At 41.3% G+C, this 27486-nt stretch overlaps 1 protein-coding gene across 1 annotated transcript in view; it reads left to right on the plus strand.

Annotated features, from left to right (window-relative positions):
* Positions 1-9685: 9685 nt before the first annotated feature.
* The window catches only part of LOC134679940 (serine/arginine repetitive matrix protein 1-like), a 47923-nt gene continuing 30122 nt past the window's right edge, over positions 9686-27486 (plus strand). Inside the window, exon 1 of the mRNA XM_063538892.1 lies at positions 9686-9896. The gene's annotated coding sequence lies outside the window, so the exon portion shown is untranslated. The remainder of the gene's footprint in view (positions 9897-27486) is intronic.

The raw sequence follows: 27486 nt of genomic DNA on the forward strand, positions 1-27486 counted from the left end.
CCTAAATGGAAGATCAAAGGAAAGGTCAAATGCTTCATTTGTGAAGGACCTCATAAGGCACAGGAATGTCCAGGGAATCCGAAAACGAGGAAGGAGGCACTGCAAGCCTATGCGTTTGGTACAGCGATGAATCCACACGCAGATGACTGGATCATAGACTCGGGAGCGTCTTCAAATATGACTCATCGGAAATCTTGGTTCAAAAACTTAAAAGACTCTAAGAAACCCTTGAGAGTGACATGTGCAAATGGTAATGAGGTACTTGGCGAAAGTGAAGGTACGGTAGTTTGTGAATCTATAGATTTGACTATAAGCAATGTAACTTATGTCCCTGAATTAGCCTCTAATTTATTGAGTGTGAATGCTATCGCGAAAAAGGGACATGTGGTGGTATTTACTGAAAAAGGGTGTGACATCTTTAAGAGTGATGAATGCGAGATTAGAGGTAAGGCTGTAGTGAAAGGTGTGGAAGAACGAGGCATTTATAAAATAAAGTGCTGTTCACAGGGTTCTGCGCTTTCATCTGCAACTGCAAGTGACCAGCTGATGCAGTGGCATCGGAGGATGGGGCATCTTGGTATGAAAAACCTCAAATTACTCAGAGATAAGATGGCAACAGGGGTAAGTTTTCCTAACACTTTATCTAAACTTGAGTGTATACCCTGCATCATGGGAAAACAGACAAAACAACCCTTTATAAAAAAAATAAAGCGACGCGAAGCACTGAGGTGCTAGGTCTGGTACATTCAGACGTCTGCGGACCTATGGAGGTTCCTTCAGTCAGTAAGGCCCGATACTTTTTAACGTTTATTGATGATTTTACTCGAAAAACTTTTGTATATTTTCTAAAACAAAAAAGTGAAGTATTTGAAAAATTTATGGAGTTTAAAGAGTTTGCTGAGAATCAAAGTGGGAAGAAACTGAAGATCCTTCGCACAGATAACGGCACAGAGTTTGTCAATAAACAGATGGACAACTACTTGAAAAAGTTCGGGATACAGCATCAACTGACAGTTGACTACACACCAGAACAAAATGGCGTCGCCGAGCGGGCAAACAGGACGATATGCGAAAAAGCAAGAAGCATGCTGCATGACTCCGGTTTGGCTAAACGTTTTTGGGCAGAAGCAGTCCACCATGCCGTTTTCTTAAAAAACAGGTCACCAACGCTAGCGGTGAAGAATATGACACCTGAAGAAAAGTGGTCACGGCGGAAATGTGACCTCAGCAATGTGAAAATCTTCGGGTGTAAAGCATTTATGCATATCCCTAAACAAAAAGGAGAAAGTGGGATCCCAAAAGTAAAGAACTGATTTATATAGGCTTCTGTGATAATTCCAAAGCTTATAGATTAGTGAACCCCACTACAGGCGAACTGCATAAGGCAAGAGATGTGATATTCTTAGAAAGTGAAATACATCATCAGCATTTGGAAACAGATCCAGAGGAGATACTTAATATGTCTGAAGAAAGCGTCAAGGCGACACCTCATCAGAACATGTGTGATGACTGTGATGAAATAGAAATTCCACTTGCAGTAGAAAATGAGGTTCCTAGATAAGAAGTCGTAATTCCTAGAGTGGAAGACGTCCTTCCTAGAGAGGAAAGACCGGAAAGTGGTATCAACAGTCCTAGAGTCGACCATGAGCCAAACATAGAATCTGATCTGGCCGAGTCGGACTGTGGATCATTTTTAAGTATCGATGAAGAACCTGAGGAGGAACAGGAACGGAGGTACCCCCTTCGAACAAGGAAACCAATTCAGTTTCCGGATCATGTACTGTATCAAGCCATAGAATCGGAACAGGAACCCAGAACGATTCGTGAAGCACTGTCAAGAGATGACAGCAAAGAGTGGAAAGTCGCCATTCAGGAGGAGTTGAATGCGATAAAGAAAAATAAGACATGGGTCTTAGTCAAACGACCAGAGCGATGCAACGTCGTTGATTCAAAGTGGATCTTTAAAATCAAAGACGAGGGGGAGGGAAGAAAAAGGTACAAGGCTCGGCTCGTGGCTCGCGGTTTCAGCCAGAGATATGGCATTGATTATGATGAAACCTTCTCCCCGGTCGTTAGACACAGCTCGCTAAGGACACTTTTAGCATTGGCAGCTGATTATCGCCTTCACATTGACCAGATGGATGTCAAAACGGCATTCCTAAATGGAGACTTATCTGAAACTGTGTACATGAAGCAACCAGAAGGTTTTGAAGAAGGGAGTTCGGACTACGTATGCTTACTCAAACGTTCCCTGTACGGGTTAAAACAAGCCCCTAGAGCATGGAACACGAAACTGAACAATGAGTTGCTACAATTAGGTTTTACGAGGTCTAAGAACGAACCATGCGTTTATATTAAATCTAGTAACAAAAAGATTACTATACTCGCAGTGTACGTGGATGACATCCTTATCTTGTGGCATGATAAAAAGGAGCTGAACTCTGTCAAAACCGATCTCATGAAAAAGTTTGAGATGAAGGATCTTGGTCGTGCGAAATTTATCTTGGGAATTCGGATTACTCAAACTGATACTTCGATCAAAATCGACCAAGAGAGCTATGTAGATAAAATATTGAAAACCTTTGGTATGGTTGACTGCAAGGTCGCATCAACGCCTGCAGTGCCTGGACAAAAGCTTGAGAAGCCAGGAGAAACACACAAAACTGATGAGGGCATACCATATCAGAATCTCATAGGGTCACTTATGTATCTGGCGGTCTGCACGAGGCCGGACATAGCACATACTGTGACTTATATAAGCCAATTTAACACGTGCTATACTGACGAGCACTGGATCGCAGCGAAGCGAGTGCTTAGATACCTAAAGGGTACAAAGAGTCAAGGACTCAAGTACAAAAAGTCGGACAAGATGAAAGGCCTAGTCGGTTATGCGGATGCTAGCCATGCTACATCCTACGATAGGAAATCGTTTACTGGTTTGGTCTTCCTATGGAAAGGAGGAGCTGTTTGCTGGGAGAGCAAAAAACAGAAAACGATTGCCCTTTCAACTGCGGAAGCCGAGTATGTTGCCATCTCAGAAGCAGCCAGAGAGGCAATATTTATAAAACGATTTGTTGCTGAGATCACTGGAGAACAAGAAAAGCAGTTAACTATCTTCAGTGATAGCCAGTCAGCAGTTGCCATCGCGCAGAATCCTGTGCACCATCAACGCACAAAGCACATTGATGTGCGCCACCACTATGTGAGAGAAGCGGTTGAGAATGGGCATATCCAGTTAGTGTACTTGGAGACAGAACGAATGGTGGCGGACGTACTTACGAAAGCCTTATTGAAGGGTAAGTTTGTGTCGTGTGCAAGAGGCATTGGTCTAGACCTCTAGAGGTATGAAATTAAGGAGGAGTGTTAGAATGGTCAAAAGAGGTTTGGCGCCAGAGTACTGGCCGCATTTGGTATTCTATAATTTCATATCAAATCGTGTTTGAAAATTAGATTCTATCAAGTGTCATGCTGCGTAACTGTCTGTGTTTTTTGCTCTTTGTTGATGGTTTAATTTTACATAATAATAAATTAGTACTAATTTATTATTTAATATCTTTTTATTCACAAGGGACTCTGCGTTACAAGTAGTGATAATATTATGTGTAATAATATCATACGGGCGGCAAATGTCTAAATCCGGCACTGAGTCTAGTGTGGTTGTGTCACTTTTGATTGCCATATTAAAGAATGAGATGACAATAGCATATAAATATAATGGAATAAAATCTAAAAATGTGGTTGATATCGTTTCTAACAAAAGTTCCTAAATCACTTCTTGAAAGATATACTGGGTCAAGCAAATCTTGTCAGTAGCAAACGGCGGCAAATTTGAAAAATCGCGGGTTAGCAACACTGTGTTCGAATAATTCGAAAATCGCGTGTCATCTGTGCTTTATCTGTGGAATGTGGATCGGGAATGACAGCCATCATCTGTGTTTACATTCTGAATCGATTCTATTTCAAGAGATATTTCTGCTGTGTCACCATTAAATACCAATATATTAAATAAGATTGTGCTTAATCAAAGCTAAGATGCCTACAATGCCTACGGTGGCAACTGAGAAATCTAATAAAATATTAAAATCCAGTAGTAGGACATCTACCTGCTGAAGCAATGATTTTATTCATACATTCTTGTTTAACGGCATAGTCCACTTCTAATTTTTAGTTAATCATTTTTATCAACATCACACACCGCTTTTAAATTGTCCGTCCATACTACTGGAGTCAGTTATGTAACGCTGCCATACATGACCCAAAAAAATTTTATTAAGCTATGAGCTTCATCACATCTGATATTTGAGTAATTCTAAGCATTTCTAGCGTGAAGTGGGGGGGAGGGTGGGGTACAAAGACGGCCGCCATCCGTCATCTTTAAAAAAAATCTACTCTGATCCTGGTGGGTACTAGGGCAAGTTTGGTATCATTTTCGTATAAACCAAAGACGTAGAATTCATTGCTGATATTTGTTTTTTCAATTTCATAGTAATTTTACAAGAAAAACGTAAAAAGGTGAAAAATTTGGTTGGAGATTTTTGCTACGCGGAGCCGAAACTACAAAAGATAGAAAGTTGAAATTTGCACACTAGATTACATTTATAAAGTGTACAAGAGATAAGAAGCGATTTTGAGAAATTCAACCCCTAAGGGGGTTAAAAAGGGGATGAAAGTTTGTATGGGGTTCAAGTTTTATTTTAAGCTAGGAATTTGAAACTTCGTAAAACGATATATTATTAAAATACAAGAAAACTGATTTCAGCGTTTTTGAAAATTCATCCCCTAAGGTGGTGAAAAAGGAGTTGAAAGTTTGTATGGATATCAAAAAAATTTTCGAACGCGGGACTTGAATCTTTGTATTTGGAGATATTATTAAAAGACAGGAAAAGTAATTTCAGCGTTTTGTAAAATTCATCCCCTAACAGGGTTAAAAAGGGGTTGAAAGTTTGAATCCATTACAAATCCGAGCAGACACACATTTCTTATTGCCTCCCAGGCTTGAAATGCTTAGAATTACTCAAGGAACATATGTGATGAAGCTCATAGCTTAATAAAAAATTTTTGGGTCAACTTTATAACTGCTTCCGCTATACCTATTAATAACAATTTCAAACATTTTCAATAGAGAATCCGCGAGTGACAATTTGAATTGACGATCGCGCTCAGCGGAAAAAAAAGTTTAGGTTCGATGTACATTGTACATTGCTGCTTTTCTTAGCGCAATACTACTCTTTGAGTGTTGCCCTACTTTAGTTTGCTTTACATTGCTACTGACAAGATTTGCTTGACGCACTATAGGTGGTCGATCGAGGTGATGGACAGATGGTCGATCATAATTTTTGTTTGGTAACCAAATTGCACGTTAGATGGCGCTGCTCGGTGAACTAAAAATCCTGAATCGTGCCATTAGATTTTTCTTGGAATTTTATTAGATTTTTTCGTGCTATTAGATCTTTGATACACGATAATTACATTATGGGTTTGGTTTTAAAGAACAAAAGTTCACTTACAATGAGCTTAAACTATAAAGAATTTCATGCATGGTTTACAACTACAGACGTCCAGCTAGTCGATGATAATAATTAATATACATATATTATCACTGATATATTGCGTAATTTATGGCTTTTAGCTAAGTAAAAAAGTTGCTGGGAATCGAGCAAGGCTTCGGATCGCGATAATTTAACGATCATTTTGTTCTTTCCCAATACTTTGGCATTCGAAGGGTTCCGAAATAAATTAATGCATGCAATAGGTTTAGGTACTCGTAACATTCTAAAAGTTGTAGCAGAAAATGTAGACGGGTCATACTGCTGTATTCGAACTTCAAGATATTCACAAGAGACGACACATACTAGATCCATTCTAGATACGTTATAGTTTAGATATCAACTATAGTTCTCTTTTGCAGCGCAATTCGGGCAACCAATGTCACTTTTAGGTACGTTAGATAGAGTAAGATATCTATTAGATGTGAATTGGATCTCTAAGTCATATCCTGTGGAAATCGTTCAACAGTATCTCCAGAACCGCGCAAATGTCAAATTTGACAGATTAGATCTTAAACATATCGTTATCGTATCTTGGTGATGTCTAAAAGATATCTAATAGATATCTATTTCAAAATCCGAATCGGGCCCATAATGGCTGCTTTCGAGGATTTTGCGTCTAGATAAACGAAGAAATGAAAACGAAACTGCTGTAAACTGAGATTTTAACTGTGGGCAACTTAAACGGCTGTGTACTGTAATATGAATTCCGCTGGTATTACAGAATACAAGCCTTTATAACGTTTATGACGGCACTTTCACACTCTGTCACTTTAAAATTTGTGCAGAGTTAGCTTAGACCGACGATAAGGATAATAAATATTTTGAAGCTTACCCTAATAGTTACTACCTTTAAAGCTTCGTACAGCATTAAAAATGGGAGTATTTTTAGACAGTGCCCACCTAATTCAAATTAGGGCCAGGTAATTGAATCGAGGGGTGTGCCGAAAGGTCGACCCTTATGCTTTTCGACGCAAATTATCCTCACTTAGCATTTATTTACAAAATTACCTACCTGTTTTACAAAACATACCTGTTTTACAAAATTGTTATCTTCCGCTTTTTCAGTTAATTCTCCTAATATCTTCTAATCTCTGAGAAAAATGCGCGTGTTGAACATATACCGGGATAATGATTCGCCTATTCGCGTGTAGACGCAATACGCATTGCAATATTTGCCAGAAAGGCAATAGGTACCTAGATAGAGTAAGAAGGTATTAATTAGCGTATAAACAGATGTCCAAATTAATATTAAAGGAAAAATGGAATATTTACGGCTTCGGGCAAGACTCTTGCGACCTAGTTAATTAATTGGTTTACCAGCACTAACATACGTGGTCAGCATCATAAAACTTTATTTTTAGTATCAGATGCGAGAAGGCGAGCTAAAAATTTATAATTATTTGCTATTGGTGGTTTTATGATTCCGCAATGAATGAAGATTAGAATTGGACCAAAGAAAGTCTGCAGCGGATTTGATAGCCCACGCAGTGCAAGTGTCATTTATACGTCATTAAGTCATAATTTCATAGAAGTTTGACGTTTAAAATAACACTTTCCCTACATAGGCTATCAAATCCGCTGCAGATTATTCTTGGTCTGACTATATATATTTTTGATGGTTTTACTTCATAAAGCATCTTCATGCGACGTTACGTGTTCTTTAGTTTAGGCTGGTTTAGGCAATCATATTTTATAATCAATTCAATCATAGTAAAGTTGAGCCTGAATAGCCTGATGGATAAAAGCGCGACTGATTAAGGTATATATATATATATATATTAACATTTTGATTGGCTTACTTGTATTAGTGCGAGATGGGAGTAACTCATCAGTGGATATAATGCTTTCTCTTAACCAAATAACTTGCGCCCGTGCCGCAAGCATTAACTAAACCCAGTAATTTGAGTATACTTTACCATTCTAAAAATACGTATCACTACCCACAGTCCCTATTGAAAAAGCCACAAATTCCCTGTGAACGTATTATTTCCGGGTCCACGGGTCCGTGGGCTAGTGGCCGAGACAGCGCTATTCGGCCATCCTAAAAGTCCCCGCCAAAGAGTAGTATAATAGTCCCTGCGCTCCCATTACTAGTAAGTTATTGGTTTGTGGAACAGTTTTTAGATGACTGTAACCGCCGAACTATTTACTCAGTGGTGTTTTATTACATTACAGAAATAAGATTTTACCTAGAAAAAGCATCTGAGCTTATAGGTTCTGCCTAATTATTTGGCTAAAAATGTTGAACATACGAGTAAATAAACATAATCATAGCACGCATTAAATCGAAATTTAATAATTGATACGTATTGCTATACTGTACCCGTATAGTAACAGCACCAGTCATGGGACATTTAAGAGGGAATTTGGAGTATTTTTGATATTTCCCTAATACATGTGAATGGTCTACCGCTTAGCGTATTGAAAGATGAAAGTCCTACCCGTCTTTCATGTTTCAGGCGTGTTGTATCAAAGATACTGCAATGAGTTTCCACATACTTAACAAATTAAAACTATGCTATTTTTCTCCAGTCATGGACACCAAAGCTCCAGTAATGGGCCCCCCAGTAATGGGCACTGCTCTATCAGTATAAAATATTGAAACAGGGCATCAGATCTGGTCCATGTTATCATAATATTGCATTATCATCCGATTTGCATATTTAATTACGAATACAAAATTTCAACTCAATCGGAAAACGGGAAAGTGGCTCAAACTCGGCTACCAAGATTTAACCCACACTAAAAAACGATATTAATTTATCCGTAGTCCGAGCATACCTCCTGGTTGACATATTTCGTAACTACATTTTACTTCTGTATTGTTTAAACATGAAATGATGGCATGGCAAGCATCATTATGTAAATTGCCCATTATAGGAGGTATGCAGTTTTACAGCTCCTATAATGGGATTGGGCCAAATACCACTATTTTTTTACATCTGTGGAGTCACAACATAGTATGTTGTATACCTTATCTCATGGTAAATGCAATTAACAAAACACATTCTAGTTTTCATCAAGTATTAATTAATTAAAATTTAATAAATTAACTCACCTCTCTTAGCGAAGTTGTTAAGAATTCGTAGTGGTATTTTTTTTCAGTGACACGACAACTTTTGGGTTGACGCCAATTTCTTAAAAAACAACCAAATTTAATAAAAATTCAAACTGAAACAGCTCTAGGACTCTTATTTATGATAATATACAGGCAGTGTTTATAAACTACTTTTAGACACTTATTTTACAGGATTTGTGGTTTTTTGTCCCATTACTGGTTCCTCGCCCATCATAGGGTACACTACTATACTGTACTTACGGATTGCTACCCAGAGGGGTAGCTACATACATGCCTATTTACAGTATTTACTTGTTTTATGCACTATGGTAAGCATTTTAAATAAACAACGCTGGTTGCACGTAAAATAAATTATCTACTTAAACAAAAATATGTCACAATAAACTGTATCCAACTGTAATAGACTATACTTAAGATAAGCCTCATAATATTTACAAACTACTGTACTAATACAGTATGCTGGACATGAACGAACTTTGTCCTAACTTCGCCGCAAACTGCAAAAAAACATTTCACGGGATCAAACCTAAGACTTTTATTATTGTTTGCGCCAACTTTCAACGCGAAAAATCTGTTGTCTTACCGTAACATGAATAACAAAGTTATGCCATTTAGGAGTTTTGTTCCGGCGGCCTAAAACGTTTACGTTTATTGTCCAAATCTACCCCCGGACGTTAGCGTAATCACCGTCTCGGGATTGAGCTACGACCGGACACTTTTACACCGAAATGAAAAATATTTAAACGTTTTTTAAAGTTGAAGTAAAAAATCGTACCTAGCTCTATAACTTGGCTTTCAAGTTGGCAGCGAAACTAGAAAGTCGACAGTTAAAGCGACACGCACATCATTATTTTGAAAAGAATACGCTTCCCCATTCGCGACAGCGTTTCATAGAAGGCTGTAAGCTGCCCGTGTGTTCGCATTGTTTACCGTGCGCAGCCGAGACGCATCACGACAAACGCTTAGCTGAACCGGTGTAAGTGTGACCGCGAAATCCGTACCAATGAGTTCACGAGGAGAGCAGTTATACTGGTTCGCTAAAACGACTCGACTTCTACTCGAAACTAAAATTCACCCCCTAACGGTGCAAAAGGCACCCTTCGTAGCTTCGGTGCAAAGGCGCCCTCGTAGCCGTAGCGCGTAGCGTCCTTGCGAGGCGCGTGCGTGCGTCAGTCGGCCGCAGCCGCGCGACGCCGCACCACGCCCGGCATGCTACGCGCCCGGCGCTGCCAACCTCACAGAATCACCACACAACACCGCGCGCCCCTGTAAGTAAACACTAATTCTGAAAAAAAAAACTAAATGTGTTTTTAATCTGTGTAATTGTTTTGTTTTTAATTCATAAATCGGCGCTACACGTGGATGTTTGGCTGCCGCTGCCGGCGACGCACTATGAGCGGTTCGTTCGATAGCCCACTGCCCCTGTGAAAGGTTCACAAGTACGCCCTCCTGAAGGGTTGTGTTGAATTCAGATTAATAGGCTTTGTATCGGTATGCTCGGAGATTTATGTGCGGCAGTTAGGCTTTCACTGGTGAATTTGTACCGGCTCCGGAGATTGCCCGTACGTGGTGCACGTGAATCGTTTGCGTGCATTTTAAAGTGTTGTTTATGGTTCTGCTTCCAAATTATAGACTCGGAGTAAAAAATAACATCAATAGTAGGCAAATTGCGTAAAGTGATTACAATTTGCAGGGGAAGACATGAGAATAATTAGATATTAAATTGAAGTATTTTTTTATAGGAACGAATTTTTCGAATAATTATTTTCTACAATAAGGTTGTGTACTGACTTGTTATTCATAATTTTCAATTATTCATTATTCATTTTTAATACTATCTCGGAAGATTTTTTGCTACTTATTAAGATTCTTACTTACAGATTAACGTGAAAATATGACTAATGTATGACTATATTCTATTCTTCATGTGAACAATGTTATCATCCAAAAATGTCAAGATAGCAGCGTTATCTTTCGTGGAATATTATAAAATGCAACATTATGCTCAATGGTGATCTACTTCCAATAATTTAGTCACCCTATAAAGACTTAAGGGGAAGTTGATATTTCTTAATAAAGCATCTAAATTTTTAAGGACTTCTGAAATTCGTGTCCAATATCAGATAGGCGCTTCCCCTAAGGTGCGAAGTGTCTAATTTAATTTTGCAGCTCTCTCCTTATAAACCGTAGTCCTAAAGTTCTGGCGAAGTGAAGAAGTATGCACACTTTCGGAAATTAAATTCTGGTATCTAAAGCAATCTCGAAGGGATAAGGGATACGTCGACGGATGAGGGTAGAAAAGTCCACAAACGGTCCCGGATTATCCTGAGCATATTTTATCTATCGGATACTGATAAAATATCGAATGGCCGTCTTAATACTTTATATTATTATATAATGACTATAATGTAATGAGATACTATAGTTAAATCATTTTGATCGTTTGATAATCATTTATCTACTAGTGAAACACTAGTTGATACCGTATCACGTTACATCATCATACTGAGTACTTACATCAATTATGGTACCTTGATGACGGGACCCTAGGTGGTGAAGCGTTTTCAGTTCTCGGTGATTTAGAAAAATTAAAAACAGACCTCAGTATCATTGGCTTATCTCTTAACTTCTCGAAATGCGAACTCTTTGTTACAGACTCTTGCCCAAACAAGGAAAGAACAATAGAACAGTTTGAACAACTAGCTCCTGGAATCAAAATTATTACAAAAGAAACGCTTCACCTCCTTGGTTGTCCCATCTTGGACCAATCTTTTGAAAATTTCATAGATACAAAAATTCAAAATTTTAAGGCATCCTCACATCGTCTGATCAAAATTAATATACATTCGGCGTATTGTATCATTAAACATTGTTTATTCGTCCCAAAATTTACTTACATTCTCCGCGGATCACACCTTTGGAAACACCCTTCTTTGTTATCAAACTTGGACAACTTAGTTTTAGAAACACTCACCACCATTTTCAACATTTCTTTTGGCGAAAGAACATGGACCCAGGCTAGCCTACCCATTAGGTTGGGCGGCCTGGGCATCCGCAAAATTTCCAGCGTGGCGCTACCCGCTTTCTTGGCTTCGGTACACGGTGCTCAAAACCTCATCGGGAAAATTTTAGCCCCTTCCCTTGGGGCCCTGGAGGCTTCGCACTGTACCGAGGCCAAGAACGTATGGCATTTAACATGTCCTAACACAGACCCGCCTGTCAACCCATGTTCGCAGAGGCAGTGGGACGAGCCTCTCTGCCGTCTAACTAGGAACCGTCTCCTAGATTCGGCACTTAGTCCGACAGATCGCGCTCGTCTTCTTGCCACTGCGGAATGGGAGTCGGGTCTGTGGTTACAGACACTACCATCCACAACTGTGGGCACATTGCTGGATAATACTACATTCCGTTTGGCCACATGTTTAAGAATAGGGGCATCAACAAACATACCCCACCGGTGCCAATGCGGAATTATGGTGGATAATCTGGGCCACCACGGCCTCTCATGCAGCCGTAGCGCTGGAAGGATCCCCCGCCACGCCAGCCTCAACGACGTCATCCGAAGGGCCCTTGTCAGTGCCAAGGTACCGGCGGTCCTCGAGCCCAACGGTCTGGCCAGGGTCGATGGCAAGAGGCCTGACGGAATGACGCTGGTGCCTTGGAGTATGGGACGGCCACTTGTCTGGGACGCTACGTGCGTTGATACCCTGGCGCCGTCCCATATTCCAGGCACCAAAGTTGGCGCTGGTGCGGCCGCATCCTCGGCCGAAAGCCTCAAACGCCGCAAATATCTCACACTAGGTAGTAGCTATATATTTGCGGCGTTTGGTGTGGAAACCTTGGGGCCGTGGGGACCTAGCGCGCGTCGCCTCTATGGGGAGTTATCAAAGCGCCTCATAGAGGCCTCCGGTGACCAGAGGGCTGGCCTATATTTTGCCCAAAGGATCAGCATTGCCATCCAGCGGGGCAATGCGGCTAGCCTTCTGGGCACCCTACCTACGGACCATGACTTAGGGCAAATTGTTTATTTATAAGTTTTAGTGATTTGTTATAAAGTTGTAAAAATGTTATTAAATAAAATTACTCCATTATGTCTTAACCCTCTAGTCATAATTTATTTTTGTTTAAATTTGTTCTTCATCAGATGTCAAAAGAGTTCAATGTTATAACTAATATGACTTCGTATTGAACTAGAGGGTTAATTGGGTATATAATAGGTAGGAATTAGTATTAATTTTTAATTACTTATGAACCCGTTCAGCGCCGATTTTAACGACGCATTGTCGTCACACATTATTTAACGCCGTTAATAATAATAATATTCTTGCTACAAAGCAAGAAGTACCTGCTAAGGGCTACGACTTAACTCTACGCAATTGTGGCTTAGCAGTGATCGAATAAAATACATACAAAACAAAAATAATTAATTTTACTTTTACTCCGTTTATATGAATTCACAAACATTGCTGCGTCTGTATAGGTATCTGTTCTTGTTGCTTATAATTACTTTCCAAAGCTGTTACGGAAAGTGTCGAAACTTCCCTAATTACTAACTGTACCGAATTCACAGGTTGTTTCGTTTACGATATAACTTACAATAATTGATGTCGCCACTAATTCTTTAACTAAACTTGAAGTTGAAATTAAACTTGTAACTCTTTAGCGCAGTTACGTGGGTTTCCAAATTCTTGTGGCATAAACTACTTGTAAGTAGGCTACCCGTAACCACGGGTTGGAATGCTCAGATGATAGGCTTACATGCCTTTTCTGAAACATTCATTTGTGTATACGTATACTTACGCGAATTAACAAACTTCTGACTCCAATAAATGCATGCCATAGCGTCTCCAATTTGTGTAAAAAATACCTCTAAAATTTTCATATTTAAATCTCACTACGTTAAAACTCTGACTTAACTAGACGTTTCCTAATTCCTCATGTAGACTACAGCGCTGGGGTGTAATTTCAAGCACTTACCGAGTAGATGGCTCAGGAGAACCAGTACCTACTTATAAGTGCTTCGTCTTATTTCCTCATAGAGTCTGATGTAATATAAGCCAATTTTTGCACCGACTTGATTAAAACAAACTGAGTGTCATAAACGTCATATGTTCATAGAAATTTGACATTACTGATGACATTGTCACACTTTGTCACTGTAAATGCCATGCAGAGTTAGCTTGGACCGACTCTAATTACGGATTTCGAAATCTTGTTATAGGTACAGGTCCCCAGAGTATAGCCTGTGTTCGCGATGCAAATGGGAATATACAGCAAGCTCACAATCGCAGGCCGTCTGGCGCTTTTCAGCTTGCAGTCTTTTAGCTCAGTTTGTATAGCCTAGCTCAGCTAGACTGAAAGCGGCCCGCAATTAGCCCGTCTGACTCGGCTGAATCCGGCTGACGCTCTGGCAGCTTTTCGGTACTTGCCACTTGCAATCGCATGAGTGATAGTTTTAGCGAGTTTCACTGCATTTCCGCTTCGAACTAATCTAAGCGGTTTTAGAAGGACTTAATGAGTCTCGGTTTCGTTTTAACTTGCATATTATTATAGTTTATCACTTTTATCAGTATACTCGTATAGCTTCCTAGCTATAAACAAAGCCTATACGAAGTCCTCTTCGTATAGGTACCTAGGTCTATTATAATTTTTATCGGCTCTATGTGACCATTAGCAACGAAATTTTAATTCGAGGTCACGAAACACAAAAGTTCCCATTAATTATAAAGGATGTTATGGAAACAGACGTGGGATATTGGTTAATGGATATGATGGATACGTTTCCATCTAATTGGGTTCACATTGCAGGGAAAATGGTGGGCTTATTTACCTAACCCATTTCATCAAATTCTAAACAAACATTAACGTTCAAGTTTCAACAGTTAAAAGCTCCCTAAGGAGTCCCGGTAGCATTAAATAATCAATGGAAGTCTCTGGTCTATGAAATGAGACGCAAATCGCAATTAGTTATACTAACAACACCCGCCAAACCCTTGTAGGCAGATTTACAAAACAAACAAGAAGCGAGGCTCAAAGCAGTTTATTCAAAGTATTCAGCGAAATTCTCCGAAAGCCAGCCGAATTCGCTTTATTTTTTGCAACGAATGCTGACCTAAAAATAAATTATGCACTCATTTATTTAAGGACTCTTGAATACGTCGCTGGATGTGCTAAGGGTTTTAATTTAGATGTTCCAATTGTTATTCACCTGCTTTATACTGGCCTGTAACATTTTATACCCTCGTAACGTTCACCAAAATTGCTCGGCCCAATGACACCCATTGCGATAAAAAGGTTTCCTCCAAAGACTTGCGTATTTCAAATATCCCGTTCTATTTGGAAAGAATAACTCTTGCGTATTGAGAGGGAAAAGTCCGCATGAATGGACAAAGGCTCATGAATTTGGGGTGAAACTATTTCTAACTAAGCTGTACGTGAACTACTTATCTATTGAACCAGAGTAAAGTTTCTGAAATATATAAAAGGAAAAGTTCGCAGCGGATAATTCACATACTTTAGACATGTTACTGGACGGAAGCATTTTGATCCCTTGCAGAAACGTCGTACGTTTTCATAATTAGAAGATAAATATTCCGACTAACACGATTAAGACGAGAGGGGAGCGCAAAATTCATCTTTCATCCTCAAAGTTGACGATAATTTGTCAGAACTTGTTTTGGAGATCGCGGGGATCGCTGGTAATGAGACGGAGTGGATAAAGACAGAATTAAATACACGTTCTGTGATCCTTCGTATTTGCCACTGAGATTCCCGCTTTGATATACGGAATGTTCATACTTAAGGTTCCATTATTACGGGGCGTAAATCTTCTTTGAAGTTATGAGGCGGTATGAAAAATTAATATGTTGCAGCATTGCTTGCGTTCTGGTTGTACACTTTATATGTATGCCGAGAAACGGCTACATGCGGACTGACATTCAGAAGGCGGATTTCCCTAGAGAAATATACGCCAGCTGAAATCTTTTTCTGAACAAGCCTACATGTTCCGCAGTACGACTGCCAGCGATGTTTTTCTGCGTTTGACAAAAAAAGGTTAACAGTTTTTCCCAAGCGAATCTACGTATCAATTATTCAGAGAGCGGATTTCGGCATTTTTTCAGTTCAGTAGTTGGACAGAATTTCAGGGAGGCTAATGAAAGTAATGAAATTCCTAGCATTGTAAATTTTAATTAAGTTCAGGTGCTCCCAACTGAATTATTGAGGACCTTTTGGCATAGTCCCAAGACGTTGGCAGCCTACCTCGGAATACGACCGCTTTACCGGAACACTTGCCAGCTGGGTTCAACCACCCTTTTCATCATATACAATAGGAACTCAAGAAAATCGACATCGCAGTGAGCTATATTTGTGTATATCATCAAAAGGAGGGTAGGTAAATGCAAAAAAATATAACTACTTATTGCATATATATACACCTACATACGATTGTGATTCAACAGTCTATTTTGTGAGATAAATTATGCACCAATTAGATAATTGCACATCACAGCTACTAGGCATAATAACAACTAAGTAGATGTTGCTATGGCTATGAATCAATTCACATATTTCTTACGAGAAATTAAAACATACGGGTTTTATAGTGTTCCTCTTATTTACTTCTATTAAATAACTACCTATAGGCTGCGAGTTGTTTATTAATTTTGTTCATGCAAGATGTCACAAGTTAAAATTACACTTCCAGCCTGTAATTCACAAAATGTTCACCTTCGATGCCTACGCCATGTGCCGTTTGTAATTAATATGAGCGTACACGTTCAGAATTTTGATCCCGAAGCTGAGCCGTGTTTGGATGTAATATGCGGGATGAAGAGCTAATGCAATGTTGACCCATTTGTCGCACACCCGTATCGATTGACTTTATAAATAACAGCCGGCTGTTTTCTTTCCTTCTCTGCTATTTAGTGATGTGCCGTTACCGGGAACCGGGAACTCAAAAGTTCCCTGGCCTGTTTTTAGGAATATTTTTTGCTTGATTACGAAAATATTCGAATGGCAATGAAACAATGATAATTTAAAAAATGTACACGTTTAATCGACATTGATCGAAAACATTTTTAAATGGAATCCGGGTTAAAAAATATGTAGGCATCGAAAAACACAATGCAATATAAACTTTTATATCCTTTTTCCTAATTTTTTATAACATAACAGAGAATTTATTTACCTACGGGTATGTTTGTTAAGCAATGTTGGTTTAATACTTAAAAGCCACAAAATGTTCATTCCAGTTCGCCAATTAGGACTATTTTTTTAACCGACTTCCATTTCATAGAAGGAGGAGGTTCTGTATTCGGTTGTGGCTATTTTTTTTTTCTATGTACGTTCACCGATTACTCCGACATCCGTAGTCCGATTTGAATAATTCTTTTTTTGTTTGAAAGGAGCTACCTCCGAGTTGGTCCCATTTTAATTTGGTTCTGTTCTGGTGATGGGATCCATGAGGAATTGAGGGAACTCCTCAATTTTTAAAGGCACGTGCATGATGATTTGGGTGTTTTATTAAGCAACTCGAGCATTTTCTTCCGAAAACCACCACTTTGATGAAGTAGACCTGATGATGATGATTGTTTTGATGATAATGATGATGATTTTTTAAATGTAGTATGTTGAGCGATTACTCCGGCACCTGTTATCCGATTTGAGTAATTCTTTTTTTGTTTGGAAGGAGTTGCCTCCAAGGTGTTTACGTATTATTTTTGGTTCTGTTCTGATGATGGGATCCATGAGGAATTGAGGGAACTCCTCAGTTTTTAAAGGCACGTGTAAAGTGATTTCGGTGTTTTCTAAAGTAACTCGAGCATTTGCTTCCGAACACCGCCAATTTGATGTAGTGCAAATGTAGCCTTACCACGAGTTTGACATTGACATATTCGCTAAGTTAGCGATGCTGATGTCTTCGAAACTTACTTCTTTTGCATCTCGCTCGCACTAATATGCGAGTACGAGCGAGATGCAAAGAAAGCTACGCTACACGCGCTAGCGAATAAATCGATGTCAAACTCTTGGTAAGCTGGTAAGGCTACTGATCGGGGGTTAGGGTTAGGAGTTAAGGGGTCGGGTAATGGTGGTTGAAGGGCTGCTGGTTCAGGGCCGAGGGGTACGACATGGATCAGGGGTTGATGCGCTGTGAGGTAGAGTGATCGGGGGGGTTGAGGGATTGGGTCAGTGGCGGGGCAGAGGATGGATTTAGTGTAGTGACAGGAATTATAATTTCCCAGTCGGACTCGAGAAAATTCCTGATTACATATTTATGAAAGTAGGTACACGAATTTAGTGTTAATCATGATGTTGTTTTTCATTCATGCGTCGCGCTCTTAACAATGCGTTAAAACTAAAAATGGAAAAATAAAAACTTTTTACAAAAAAAAGAAAACCGACTTCAAAAAGGATGAAATAAAATATTATCCTTTTTAAGTCTATGCGTTACCAACTGATATGTTTGAAGTCGGTGCCAAGCCAAGTAGTAACAATATCCGTCAAAAATAATCAGCTTTATGACTATAAATCCCATTAGAACTGTACTAATAACTATTATAAATATGTAAGTAATTCTGTCTGCCTCTTTGTCGCCTTTTCATAGCTAAACAACTGAACCGCTTTAGATGAAATTTGGCAAGAAAGTAAATTCCTTGAATTGTTTTATATTTTGAAATGTAGTCCTCTGAATAAGGGACGGGAAATAACTTCAGTCCCAATCCCACGCTTGAGTGCCGACAAACATGGTACGAACTGTGGAAGGTTTGATCGTATGTTCTGAGGTGTGTTCTTAGGTACAGTCGACGTCAAAGATATGTTTACACTTTTGCACCTTACTCCTTTGTAATAAGACGAAAAGTGTAAACATATTTTAACGTCGACTGTACCTACAAAAACTACGTTCATTGTCGTCGTGTAAGGCAATCTAACGTACATCCTTATCGAATCGCACCAAAATCATGGTATGCTTCAAAAGTTGGCTTGGCACCGACTTCAAACATATCAGTTGGTAACGCATAGACTTAAAAAGGATAATATTTTATTTCATCCTTTTTGAAGTCGGTTTTCTTTTTTTTGTAAAAAGTTTTTATTAATGCAACGATTTTGAGGTGACACCGTGAGCTAAATATTCCGTAAAAACGTGAAATAAAAATAATGAGTTAATCTGGATCCGAATTACCAAAGATTCTGACTAAGAAAACCCCTACAAAATTAAAAAGTTGTATCAAATTTTATATCTGCAACAATTTGTACATCAGTCGCTTGCCAATGTTTTTTGTTTGTTTCATGCCCTGGATACGAGAATTTTAAGACGTTCTGACGAAATAAAGTGTAGCCATATTTAAAAAATAATTAGCGTTAAGTAATATAGATGGCGCTATTCTTTCGAATAAAGGGCTTTATATACGACTGTCCCCTGAGCTTACGACGGGCACACAGGGCACATCACTAGCCTCGCATTAGAGACGTCCTGCATAAATGAATGCCTGATTTATTAATCAACCGCCCTGCAGGTGTTTGCGCGACTTATTTGCGGCGGGATCGTAATGGTTGTTTACGGAACTTGTTTTTGGTTCCCGTTCTTTATTATTCATGTTGGACTGACTTTTAGGTTTTAAGAAGTAAGAACGCATCCGGAGTCGAAAAATGTTAAATTTTAATGACATGAAAGACTGCGATTACTGTTTTATATCCAAATTAGGTAGATACCTACACAACGATACATTATCGACTACCTCTTTCGACCGTACCTAAGTAGTGACTGGGTTTTCGATTTGCCTAATTTAATGTTTACAGATGTGGAAATTGCGGAGTTTTATTTTTAATTCTTAGAAAATTTACAGGGTGATTTCTGGGTCGTGATCCAAATTCACTTTTTCTGACTCTGTAAGTGATCCATATTATCATATATGGTAGTACTTGATTAAAATAGATCTAGTTTTATTTTTCTTATTTTTCAAGTAAAATTTATCTTATATTAAGTAATCATGGTCACCCTATGACTTTTTACATACGCTGTTTGGAAAACGACAAGACGTCACATTGAGTAGGGTGACCAAATTGTATGCAAAAATGTTTTCTTCTACTTGTCGTTTGAAAAATAATCATCATTATTGATGATAAACAATAATTAACAACATCATTGTGGTCATCTTTGAATTCTGTATGATGTCTTGTTCTCTTGCCACACGACCCCGAAATCACCCTGTATAGCAATTTTCCTTTATTTTTTCATGAAATCTTTCAGATTTGTAAGAACTCTTTAATTTTTGGGATTTTTTTCAATTTGTACTTATTAATTAAGATAGATCTGTGACTATTTTTTTTTTACTGCGTATAAGCTGCTTACTTATATCTTAACCTACCTATCGTTTGAATAGTAGCACAAAGTGCAGAAATTTCTTTCTCCTCTTTAATTGCATTATTCAGTGTTGCAGTTCATGTTTTGCTACACAGCATTCTAGCTACAATAGATGCCATTAAGTACCTGTTCCATTTTCTATAACAACATTTTTAACGCAACAATGAAAACGTATCGTATTGTCTGTCGCTGGTGCAGACTGCAGATACCTACTGTACAAAAGCTCATAGCACTTTCAAAACTACATATACTTAGGTATATGTATAAAGGACATGGAAGTATTATATTATTTAGATTAATCAGATAATCAATGATCCGTCCATCCGAATAGAATGAGCTTTGTAAGCTGTGAGCCCTTTTGTTAAAACACACAAGCAAAACTACCATTAAGTAGGTAGTTGTTTAATGATGTTTGTAAATGATGAAGGCGCACTGGTTCAAGATAGTACTTTATTACATGAATCCTAAGAGAAGACTGAACAGAAATATGGTGTCAAAAAGAACATAAAATTATAAGAACAAAGGAATTCAAAAATACAATAAAATTATAAAAAGTAAACGTATAAAAAGGTGCGTCGTCCACTTTCACCCCTTTTTTATTAAAGGGGGAGCTTGATCAGCTTCTTCAGGGGCCGCCGCATAACACCTCCAAGGCTGTGCACATCCGCAACTCTTATGATGCCATCAGGGCCTGGGAAGACAGCAGTAATGCGTCCACGGGGCCAGGAACCTCTCGGAGAATTACCGTCCGCAATGAGCACCAAGTCTCCGACTGCTAATTGGGGAACCTCACCTCGACCACGTCTGGGTGTTAACGTCGGAAGATATTCTTTTAACCAGCGGCGCCAAAAATGCTCTGATAATCCGACAGCCTTACGCCAGCTGGTTCGTGATAGGAGGTCCGTTTCTGATGATGTGACTGGAAGTGGGCGTCCCGAAGACGAACCCAACAAAAAATGCATGGGTGTTAGTGATTCCTCACTCTGAGGGTCAACGGAAACATGAGTTAGTGGCCGCGAATTTACCAAGGCCTCCGCCTCAGCCAAAAGTGTACGTAGCACCTCGTCAGTTGGGGCTCGCTCAGTGAGAGTCACCTTGAGTGCAGTTTTCACGCTCTTCACAAGCCTCTCCCAGCAGCCACCCATAAACGGCGCCGCCGGTGGGATGAAACGCCAGTTGATTCTCTGCGCGGCAGCGAACTGGGACGTAGCGTCGTCGTATAAGCGTCGAAGCTCCCGGCTGGCACCCACAAAAGCAGTTCCATTGTCCGACCACAGCTCGGATGGGGTCCCTCTTCGAGCAGTGAATCTGCGGAGGCTCATGATCGCAGAGTCGGTTGTGAGACTGTCTACGATTTCTAAGTGGACTGCGCGTACCACAAGGCAAGTGTACAGGGCAACATATCTTTTTTCTCGTCTTCGGCCAACGGTAACTTGTATTGGGCCGAAGTAGTCCAGCCTTGTGAACGTAAACGGCCGTCTGTGGTGTCCAAGGCGTGCTTCCGGTAAGTCTCCCGTCACGGGTTGAAACTGCTTGGCCCGGCGTATTCGGCAAAATAAGCAGTTATAAGTGATATTGCGGACGGTACTTCTTAGCGACAATAGGTGGTATTCTTGTCGCAGCTCGTTTACCACGGTCTCCGTATTGCCGTGGGCAGCCCTGCGATGGTGGTTCTGAACAAGTAGGCGCACAGCTAGGTCTTTGCCATCAAGCACAATGGGGTTTTTCATCTCATCCCGTACTTGCGACGCTGCCCTTATACGGCCAGACAAACGCATAAGTTTGTCGTCTCCGATGGTCACTGATAGCTTGGATAAACGGCTGGTGCGTGGCATAAGCTGTGCGGGATGGCTGTGTAGGCTGGCCATCTCGTCTGGGAATGTGTTCAACTGTGACTGGCGCAGGATGTGAACTTCGGCTAGGCGAAGATCTGTGGCGGTCAGGCCCGCGGCAGATTCGCACACAGAGCGCGGAGCAGCGAACTGTTGCCATTGGTTGGCTGGCTGAAACACAAAACTACACAAGCCCCCCTCTAAGCGAACTAAATTGTTTACACCTAGACCCCTTCTAGCTAGGCAACGGATTCTAAGTAACGTCAAATACTTATGAGCTATGGCTGTTGCGCGTACCAGCCTCACCCAAGAACTGAACCGTTTAGGATCGGCTGAGACTGGCTCGTGCCTTTCAACGTCACTAATGAGATGAACTAAATCAGGACGCGCTGCACGTTTGCTCTCTTCTTCCATGCCTGGATATTCAGGTGAATTGGGCTCGCTGGGCCACTCCGAAGAGAGCAAAAATTCAGGACCCGAAATCCAGCGCGATTCTGGAGATAACGTCACTCGCTTGATGCGTGTAGCATCGTCAGCTACGTTGAGTTGACTTGGCACCCATCGCCATTCTTTTACGTCGGTTATTTCCATAATCTCGGCTACTCTGTGAGAAACAAATAGTTTAAATAAGCGCGCCTCGCTTCGAAGCCACCCCAAAACGGTCATAGAATCGCACCAGAATACGCGATTTATAGGCTTGAATCTGTGTGCTTCGCAAATCGTAGAAGCGAGACGGGCTGCGATCAACGCTCCTTGGAGCTCTAAGCGATTTATGGAGATTTGTTTTAAAGGAGCTACGCGGACTTTGCTGCATATAAGAGCCAGCTTCACTTCACCATTTTCTAAGACGAACCGCCAATATGCAACCGCAGCGAAAGCAGACTCGCTCGCGTCACAAAACAAATGAAGCTCGCACTTATCAATTTTTAATTCGCTAAGTAAGTAACAGCGTGGAATCTGTAAACCAGAAATTGCGATTAAATCGTCAAACCAGAGTCTCCATGCTGCACTGTCACTTTGCGACAGCTCCTCGTCCCAATCGATCCCCTTACGCCACGCATTTTGGAACATGATGCGACCCGTAATCACAACTGGCGCCAGGATACCGAGTGGATCGAAAACCCGCATAACGTGAGCTAACACTTCGCGCTTAGTGAGCCTATTCGGCAACGAACGTTCTCCTTTTATTCCGATATTAAACCCAATCTTATCAGAAACGGGTTGCCAAATAAGTCCCAGTGTGCGCACAGGAGCAGTGAGGCGTCCAAGATCAACATCTACGTCATTTCTAGCTACTGAGACTTCAGCCAAGCTCTCTTTGGGCAGTAGACGCAGCGCAGAGGGATTGTTTGAAGTCCAAGAACACATCTCAAAGCCAGCATGTTTATGGATGTTGGTGATCTCGGCGGCAAGTTTTGCGGCCTTGTCAACACAATTTAAGCTAACTATACAGTCATCCATATAGTGGTCAGCTATGATGGCTTGAGCTGCGTCTGGAAAGCGCTCCTGCCATTCCACTGCGTTCTTGTTTTTTATATAAATGGCAGTGAAAGGGCTGGAAGCGGCACCGAAAATCATGGATGACATACGGTATGTCATGATAGGGTCTTTGGGCGAGTCGCGCCACAAAAACCTCTGAGCGTCGCGATCCTCTGCTCGGATCTTAACTTGAGGAAACATCTCGCGAATATCACCAGTCATGGCAATTTTTCCCTCTCTAAAACGCAATAAGATTCCAAGCAGGGGCTGCAACAAATCTGGGCCGGTTAATAGAAGTGAATTTAGCGAAACACCGTGACTTTTAGCAGCAGCATCGTGTACGACTCTTAATTTGTTCGGTTTGTTTGGATTGGTTACGCCGAAATGTGGCAAAATCCAATCGGGCGACTTGGCGCTAGGCTCTTCGGTGCACAGTTCAGCATAACCTTTCCGAAACATGTCGTGTATGTTTTCACGGTAACGCTCTGCATACTGAAAATCACGGGCCATCTTTTTCTCGAGACTAAGAAACCTAGATAAGGCAAGCTTGCGACTATCAGGCACAGATAAATTGTCCGATTTCCAAAGTAAACCGACTTCAAAATGCCCGTTAGGCAGGTGACGCGCAGTACGTTCGAGAATTTGGATAGCGCGATCATCATCAACGCTGCGCGCTTCGTGTTTCGAAATGCCGATTGAGTCTAAACTATATTGCTCGCGAATCAACTGCTCTAAAACTGCGCGATCGCTGACATCCGCGGCCGCGGGCTCGCTCACTATAGCGTGGTTGACAGTTTCGGCAGGAGCGGTTTTACTGCAACCAAAGGCGAATAGGACCCAACCTAACGCGGTGTTAATCGCGACTGGTTCTGCCCTAGTGCCCTCGCGTATAGCCCTGGGAATAGTGAGGTGCCAGTTATCGAGACCGACTATAATCGACGGCTGTATGTTTCCATAACAAAACTCATCCGCGATGTCTGCAAGGTGAGGAAATTTAAGTACGCTCGACCTGTCGGGGGTTTGAGTAGCAAGACCTAAACCTTTCATAGCCCGCGCTTTGCTAATATAGTGCGTATCCTTACCATGGCGGCCTTTCATTTGGAAATCGACATATTGCACGGACGTATGCTTTCCTAACCCGCCGACACAGTCTAACCTCATGCGTCGCTCGGGTCCACAGGCACCTATTTGCGCGGCGATATCTTGCTCAATAAACGAACCTGTGGCCCCGTCGTCTAACATAGCGTACGTATTCACGGAACCTAACGGGCCGGACACGGTTACGGCTACGATCTTCAAAAGCGGGCGAGCAGGCAACGTCTGAGCTGGAGATCCCGTGGCAACCGATGTCGATGTGTGGGTCAGAATCTCCTTTGATTCGACATCACACGCGGAGTCGCTCACAACAGTAGATGCCGCGGCGTTGTCAGCAGAAGATCGCGGTGCAGTGCCAGAAGTTCCCGCTACCGGCTCATCGTCTTCCACCTCAAAATGCGCAGCTGCAGAACGCTCGTAATTCGGGTTGTGCAGTAATACGTGGTGACGGAACGTACATCCGTCAACGTCACAAACTTTCTTTGCTTTACAAAAATTAAACCTATGCCAACCTACTTTGAGACATCGATGACAGACTCTTTTCTTTTTAATCAAATTCCATCTGTCATCGACAGACATTGACTTAAATTTGTCACATTGAATTAAATCATGCGATTTTTCACACACGACGCATGATTTAATTTTAGGTGCAGTCGCCGATGAATTCAATTTAGCGTTATTTCGCGATGTAGAATTTGAATTCACAGAATGATTTTCAGCGGCAACGTGCACACTATCCCTGGCCCGCCTACTATCTACCGCTTGTGACGCAGTAGTCGGCTCAGGTATTATGCTGAACCGAGACTGCAGGTCGACTTCGTTAGCGAGGAAACCAGCTAGGTTTTCTAGCTTTGACAGACCGGTAGCCTCATAACGAACGGCATAGTCTAGCCATTTAGCTCGCAACAGTGGAGATATTTTAGTAATTAAGGCCTGAAATAGTTCAGGCGAGGCCAGATATTCCGTATGACCCAATAAACGTATTATTTCGACACAGTTGCGAACTCGACTGGCAAACACAGCTAAATCCCTTACCTTCAGCGCTCACGCGCGGCAATGCGCGCACCGCAGCTACTTCGTGCGCCACCACCATCTCGAGGCGGCCGAAGCGCGCGTCGAGAGCGCGCACCACGACGCCGGGGTCGCGCGCAGACACAAGCAGCGCGGCGACTGCCTCGCGCGCCGCGCCCGTTAGCGCAGTATTCAGTCTTGACAGATTATTCGCGGCTGTGTAGGAACCTTGTGTATTTTCAAAGGCTTTTTTCAAACTAAGCCAATCTAAATGCGACCTGCCATCGAAACGGGGTAACGGAACACGATTTATTGCGTGGCCAATGCCTTTATTTACACTGTCAACTAAAACACCCAGACTCCTAACCAACTGTGGAACTTCTCCACTCTCGGGCCGCTCGGGATGGGCCGCAGTCATCGCAGCACCATAGTCGCGGCGTTCAGGAATGACCGCTGACATCGCGACACCACAGTCGCGGCGTTCGAGAGGAGCCGCCGTTGTCGCGGCACCACAGTCGCGACGCACAGTCACTGTCCGCACAGGGGATATGACATGCGCGCGAGGGGCTTTAGCTTCCAGATCCCTGAAAAAATCATTGTTCGTTAATGTTTCTTCATGGTTAAAAGCAGCTTCAGACTTACTGAGCCATTGGTCTATATTAATATGGCTGCTCCTAGAGCTATGACGACTCGCGTCTACGTCGATGGCGGCGATTTCCGCTTTTAACTCTAGGTCGGCGGTCACTCGTTCCAGATCGACCAGCCGGCGTGCATCTAGCTCGGCCACTTCAGCGGCCTCACGGCGGCGGCGTATTTGTTGTGTCTCTAGCTCGACGAGGCGACGCGCGTGCTGCGCTTCAGCCGCCAACCTCCTGGCCACTACCGTGGATGAAGAGCGAGATGACATACTTACGGGTCGGGATTGTGAAGGCGCCGGTGGTGCGGTTGTCGGGTCGACAAGAGGGGTTGAGGGCACGGTTGACGGCCCAGCCTCACTCTCCGCAACGGTCTTACCTTCGTTACCATCCTTACCCGCTTTCACCGATCGTGTGACGACCATATTTACCAATAATACAGCTCGCACTTAATGTTGATTCATGATTCACTATCAGACTATCACTTTTAAATCCACGAAGGATCACAATGAAAATGATAAAGGCGCACTGGTTCAAGATAGTACTTTATTACATGAATCCTAAGAGAAGACTGAACAGAAATATGGTGTCAAAAAGAACATAAAATTATAAGAACAAAGGAATTCAAAAATACAATAAAATTATAAAAAGTAAACGTATAAAAAGGTGCGTCGTCCACAATGTTAATTTTTTTAAATCGAAAATCTTCCTCAGTGTTAAATTTCATAAGAGAGCATAGGTACTGTGTCTTGTCGCAGCAATAAAAAAACGTTTTATCTAAGAAAACGGGAATCTGAAAAGGCCATATTATAGGCCTAATTTCAAATAAAATTCCCAAGAAACTGCGAGTAGGCTGGTGCTCGACGCGGTCCCAGTACCTATATGTCATCTTGAAACTTAAGTCATTGTCAGTAGAGGGCATTAGCATATCGAGCACTAGTACGTTTACCTTACCTGTTGAAAATACAAATCGCCAAAATCTCAGTCCCATTGGTTCGTAAGAAATGTACGCCATTTCAACCGAAAGAGAGTCACTCATCAAATTGTCCCTATAAGTAGGTAGGTATAGATAAAGGTGTAGAGGTATAAGTGAAACAATTTGTTTTGCTTTCAGAGTGCTATTAGCACATTGTGTTGTGTGAGAATCGTATTTCGGTTCTTCTCACAACAATGTAGACTATTATCTCTTCCATTTCTGTAACAATATCAATGGCAGTTGTTACTTGTATTTTCAATCGTGATTTTCTTCAATGTACGGTTACGTTTCGTTTCAGTAGATTGAGTTTTGTAATATGTGATATTACTTTTATATACATTTTATTAGGAAGTGCTGCGTCAGGTGTAGTACTTTATAGGTATTTAATACACAATGTTTTAGTTTTCTTAAAAGATATCCATATCAGTTTCCTAACTTCCCTTGGGAGAGTTGGGAGTGCGCAGTGTC

Source organism: Cydia fagiglandana, chromosome 3 (genome assembly GCF_963556715.1).
Source record: "Cydia fagiglandana chromosome 3, ilCydFagi1.1, whole genome shotgun sequence".
Taxonomy (NCBI): domain Eukaryota; kingdom Metazoa; phylum Arthropoda; class Insecta; order Lepidoptera; family Tortricidae; genus Cydia; species Cydia fagiglandana.